Here is a 6,000-nt window from a genome sequence, read left to right as displayed (position 1 = left end):
AAATTATAGTTTACACTACCTCCCCCCCCCCCCCCCCCAAAAAAAAAAAAAAAAAAAAAACCACCAAGAAAAGAAACACAGACATCATTTCTCTGTTACACATTTCAATTCTTCAGGGATAAATTCTGTATACCAGCCTGCAAAAGTCTCATTTAAGGAAGTTCAGGGTGCAAAAATGCGATGGCAGAGATGAAATGAAACAGAAAACATCTAAGAGCAAATTCATTTGCTGCCCCACAGCTTTGACAGCTGAAAGAGTTCTGTTCATGTTGCAAAACAAGTTGACCTTCTAGTAGGGGCCAGGCATGAGATCCTCGCCAAAGGTGAATGGCTTGGAAAGCTCTGCATGTGCGTGAAAAGGGAAACAGTGGAAACTATTCTTGTTTGGAACACACTTGTGCACTGAAAAGCAGTTCTGTACAAATGATGTTCTTACTAAATAGGTTTGTTTTCTACATGTCTGACCGCCACAGCTCCCATGCTCTGTACATGTTTGTTCTTAGGACCACTGCAGTCTGTAGATGTTGTTTAATGCTGTTAATCACACAGTGTTTCCATGATGGCTGTGAGTGGAGTAGGTGCTGACCGAGCTTTGGCCATATGGGGAACTGTCTCTGCACTGAGTTAAGCCAGTGCAGCTCCTGGAATTTTGCTGGTTCTAGAGGTCCTGAGAGGAGCAATCCAGCAACAAGAGTTTTGTAGTAAGTACAACTAATACACGTTGCTACTTTCATACTTCAGCCTTCAATCAAACCTTAAGCTCTTCCAGGAACACCCAAGGTGTAAGAGATACAGCCATAGATGACCTAAAACTGAGCATCATTTGTCTGACAGGGGGATTAATAATGTTAGTCTTTGAGGGAGCTCTGACAGAAACCATAAATAGCAGAACACAGTGTTCCTTCTTGCGTCTTGCACTAATCCTGGCATGGGAGCAATCTACCACCACAAATAAGGTTATCAGCACCAAATCTCCAGCCAACCATAAATCTCTCCCGGGTTAGTGAGCTCTGGCTGCCCAGCAATGTGAGCTCAGTCAGGAGGAGGCTCTGAATTGTTGGGTCTGCTCGAGGTGGTACAGCACAGGCTACACAACCTGATCAATGCGTGGAGGTGTGAATTCTTACCGAATACTAGTGAAGCTGTCTCCCAGTTCCTGGAACAGCTGCAGAGTCCAGTAAGTGTTGATAAACACAGTGCAAATGGGTGGGCAGCAGGTGCTTGGCACCATGTGGGCTAAAGCCCAGAAATAGATTGTATTGATTGTGAATAGCTTACTGCTAGCTTATGTTGGTGAGGGTAAACCCTCTCCTTATGGATATGTAATAAAAAAAACACTGATCATACATACATAGTGGGACCTGTTTTGAAAGTTACCAGCACTTCTATTTACTGCATCTTATTTTACCCTAAAAAGTACTTGAGAATAATGCTGAGTATAGATATCTCAGAGTAATAGAAGACCATTAATTTGTCCCTGGAATGGGATGACCTGAATGTGGAAGAGCAAAGGTTTCTTTGCTCTTCCAATGTCATCATCTCGATGGCAGTGGGTGTCATGCTGAACTGAAAGCCCACACATTGTCAGCGTACAGCAACACGTTTCAGCTGAATCCCAAACCAGGAACCCAAGGGTTTTCCCAACCCCTCCTTTGTGTTTTCCAATCTTTTGCAATCTCAACTGCAAACAATGCCAAGAGTCACAACAGGTGGATGAAGTGTTAGCAAGAATATCAAGATAATGTTTTCCTAAAAAAAAAAAACAAAAAACCCACAAGTAGAGTTTGTTTCAAAGTTAAAGACAGCTGTGGTTAAACTTTGATTTGAAGTCAATGAGAATCTACTGACCCTAATGTAAGAGGAACTAATCCGAGAGAGCCAGCATAAACAGAGCTGCTTGGCTATAAGTAGCAGGCTTAAAAAGAGAGACCAAATACCCCATCAAACACACACACACACACACACACACATTGCTGTTTGCATACTGTGGAGAAAAAGAGGAGCATACAGCACTCCAGAGCCGCGGGAGAGAGCAGGTAGCTTCTATTTTCTGCCATGATACTGCTGCCAACAGCATGGTGTATCTGACTGTGAATGGTGTAAATGAACGTGAGCTATACAGGGAGGTAAATAAGAGATGTGCCCAGTCAGATGTGGAGCTGAGAGGGAAGGGCAGGGAAGGCTGCGTAAAGGCAATGCTGAACAGGCAGGATTTCCTCTCAACAGTTTCAGCCTGGTGAATGACACAGAGCCTAGTGTGTTACACAAGTTGTTACGTCAGTGTGTGAGTTACACATCAAAATCTGTGCCAGGGGAGCATAATTATGGATGCAATATCGGGCATGAAAAGGAACTGCTTGAGTTACGGTTACTTGTATAATTTTGTGCAGTGTTCATGAGAAGATGCATTCCTTTAAATCTAGAAACTTCAAATCCAGATTTCATGTACTGCTTTAATTCTTGAAGGTGTTCAACACATGTTCTGTTTTCCTAGCTCAGTGGTGGCAGCAGCCATGCTCGCATCTCCCTGCAGACTGTTCACAGGTAGGTGACATAAGAGATCTGCCTGGAGCTGGTACTTTTCAGTGCCCTTCTGCATTCTCTAGTTTCTGTACCACTTTGCGGCTGCACAGAATGTCTATAAACATAACCTGGACTCACCTTTTGTACTTTCTCATTTTCTCCACAGACAAGAATGGTCCGGTCTGGACTTTGCAGTAATCTCTGATGTACAAACAATCTATCTCCAGCGATGCAGGAAAGGAGCCTCAGCCCATCAGTGATGTGTGTTCTTTTGGCAGCAGGGAGAGCAAAGCTTTACGTGGACAGTGGGAGCTCAGGTTCCTGGCTGCTAGATGTGGATTTGCCCAGTTTGGTGCAAGGGAAGACCCAGTTCTGCCATCAGCCCTGTGCAGAAGCAAAGAGCAGACTGGTGCCGGGCCCTTTGCGTGCTAGCACTTTGCTGAGCCATCAGAGAGGTTTGTGTGTTGTACCAGCAGCTTCTCAGAATAATCAAGTCCTCAAAGTGTTTAAGGAAAATATGGCAAGAATGCAAGGCTTCTGGTAGAAAAGTTGTTCATGTCTTTCCCCCAGAGAATTTATTTATAAATAACGTTGTCTTACCCTAATTCCTTGTGCCCCTATTCCTGCCCCCATTCTTTTTCTGGTTATTGGAATGTTTAGATGTAACAAAATATATTTGTGTCTTCTGCTTTGCCTCTTGCGTTTGCAGAGATGCAAAACCATCAAGAGCTACATTACACTGTTTGTATAAAAATGTGCAGTTTTGGTGATTCATGTAAAATGTTTGAACTGATGGTTTCTGCTTGTGTTTTACTTCTCATGATTTTTTTTTTTTTCATCTTTAAGGTCATCCACATTGAGGAGAGCTGCTGTGGGACAAAGAGAGATGTAAACCCAAACTACCTCTGTGTCTGTGTGCTCAGATCCTACAGCTATGTGAGTGCAGGTGTGAGGTCTGGCCAGAGCATTTCAGATAAAACTGCCTTTCCATTGGGTTCACTGTCTATTGGGATCATCTTTTTCCTTGGGGATTAGCTCAGTGTCAGCAAGTAGTCGCTGCCTGACTTCACGTGGTGTGCCAGGAAGACAATACTAGTCATAAGATAATGTGTTCCTGAATGGGATTGAAACTATGAGCATCCGACTCACAAGAATGGAAGGGGGAAAATAAAACAAAAACTGCACACAAAAAACCAACCCACCCTGAAAGTTTTCAGGCCCCTCCATGCCACATTTCAAATTATAAAAAAAAAAAAAAAAAAAAGCAGCCTTTATTCCTTTATTCATGAGACAATAACTACGATGAATTAAGCACAAGCTGTTTTGTCAAAAAGCAAGAGCCTCCCATGCCCAAGGAAGGACAGAAGCGCAGGGTTGCGACACTGCGCTGAATTCAACAGCCTGTTCAGTTTCTGCACTAGTTGTGAAATCACCTCTTTGTGTTCAGTGAGGCACTTTCTGGTGGCCGTTGCAGCACAGCTGTGCGACCTGATGGGGAGTGATGGCCATGGGGTCCTGGGCACAGCCCTTACCCAGGCAGCAGCAAGGAGCAGAGCTGTGTTCCCTTGCTGTGTTTGCACACCAGTTGATGTGTATCCAAGGACGTGGAGCCTGTTTCTGGATTTACACGCAGTCCCGTGCTCGTGCATCATCTCAGCCTGCCTGCAGGTTTTCCATGATGCATTGTTATTTTGGCAGTTTTGTTTGATCCCTCATCTGGAGCACTAGATTTACAGAAATGAAGGGGAAGCGGCCCCTATCTGCGGTGCTGTGTCCATTAGAGGTATTTACATTTATAAACTGAGAAAACCATTGCTATTTTAAGCAGCAGCTGCTGGAAGTCTGTCTCTGACCCTCCATGGCAAGGTCTAAATAATTTTTTTTTTGTTTAAGTTCCACACAGTTGAGGATTTTGCTGTCTTCTGCAGCCCACTGCACTGAGAAAGGCTGCAAGCAAAGATGGTGATGTTGTGCCACTTCATGTTAGTCCTCAACCTTAAATGTAAAAGTAAGAACAAACAAAAGCATTTTAATTCAGAAGAGAAAGTACTGGGGTTGGGGGAGGGTAGTTGGGGCTGGGGTGATGCTAGCTTTGTAGTCTCTTGTGTATTTGGAAATCACATTTCAGCCTTTGTTTTGTAACCACAGGTGATAGAAAAAAAGAAAACTGAATGTGTCGTGCTAAGCTGCAGCTCCAGGAACAGAGTGCTCTTGGAAAAGCAGACTGCAGAAGTTAGAGGCTCTTCCTGATGACTATGTGCTTTTAATTTGTGCTCAGCTCTATCAGAATCACCCAGCACTGTCTAAAGCCAAAGCCAGAGTCCCAGCCTTTCACTTTTCCTTGCCCAAACCCTGTCAGATACTGTTACTACAGTACATTATTAAATGCCCTGTTATCTAATGTGCTCTGATTGTTTGCTGCCACTGCCATGGCAGCAGTGAGGAGTCATTTCCTAACAGCCTCACTTTTACTGTGCTGTGTCACAGGGCAGTGCAAGCGACAGGTGACACCACTCTGACATCCACAGTGCGCATGGTGACAATTCTGAATGAATCAAAAGGGAAGGGCACATCTCAATATGTATATCCTGATGTGCAGCAGTGACTGATATGGAAAGTATTAAGAAGCAGCACAGTGAATGGTGCATATGGGAGTGCTGTGTGTACGTGGGCCTTTGCTAAAAAAAGCTTTGCCGCTGTCTGGAAGTTGTTTGAATAGATCTTAAACCTATCGAGTAAGAGCTGCACCTGGGCTTGCTGCAAAATCCAACGAGCAGAGCCAGCAGGTTTCTGGAATTTCTTTCTCTTCAGAGAGATGTGTGAGCAGTAAAGCATGTCCCTCTCCATGGAGGGGTGGGGTGGTGGGGAATGTACAGCAATCTGCTCCTGCTGACTGTTGGCATAGGACTATGCACAGCAGATGCACAGTAATCACTGTCCCACCACAGGCTGGTATCCTGGGATGTGTGTAATGGGTAATTAGCTGTGGAGTCATCAATAACGTTGTGGCTCACAGCAGAGAGGTCAGCCAAACTGACTGCAGGTCAGAGTTGGGTACCACGCTAACAGCTCCTGTGAGAAACGCACATGTAGGTTTAGCACTGTGCTATCAAGTATTTGAGAGCTCTGAGTCACTTCTTAAATTTTCCCCACCAGAAAAGTGGCTGAAAGCAGTTTTGCCACCAACCCCCGTTTCAGTGTGTGCTCTCGCCCCAGCCTATGTGTAAGAGCCAACACCAGTGCCACAGCCGGGAAGGGATGCAGGCAGCTAGCTCATCATCAGCTGCAGAGGGGCCAGTGCCAACATCCTGCGGGGGTGAGAAAGTGTGGGTGAGAGGCTAGGATTGCAACACGCTAAAAATAGGCAGGAAGTCCCCAGCCCAAGCTGCTGGCACCGTGTTCTAGCCTCTGACAGCACAGCATGATTCTCAGCAATGGGATGCAGCTTTTACCCCCTTCTCAAGTAACACATCCCTA

At 45.0% G+C, this 6,000-nt stretch overlaps 1 long non-coding RNA gene across 1 annotated transcript in view; it reads left to right on the top strand.

Annotated features, from left to right (window-relative positions):
* LOC122161019 overlaps positions 1–4,368 on the top strand; it is a 21,810-nt gene extending 17,442 nt beyond the window's left edge. The window contains exons 4-6 of the long non-coding RNA XR_006169035.1: positions 2,495–2,544; positions 2,690–2,978; positions 3,370–4,368. This is a non-coding gene — a long non-coding RNA (uncharacterized LOC122161019). The remainder of the gene's footprint in view (positions 1–2,494; positions 2,545–2,689; positions 2,979–3,369) is intronic.
* Positions 4,369–6,000: the final 1,632 nt, after the last annotated feature.

Source organism: Centrocercus urophasianus, unplaced genomic scaffold (genome assembly GCF_019232065.1).
Source record: "Centrocercus urophasianus isolate 14NV4802_14NV808 unplaced genomic scaffold, USGS_Curo_1.0 seq_18, whole genome shotgun sequence".
Taxonomy (NCBI): domain Eukaryota; kingdom Metazoa; phylum Chordata; class Aves; order Galliformes; family Phasianidae; genus Centrocercus; species Centrocercus urophasianus.
Note: the sequence above shows the minus strand (reverse complement) of the source record. Positions and strands in the feature narration are given on the sequence as shown.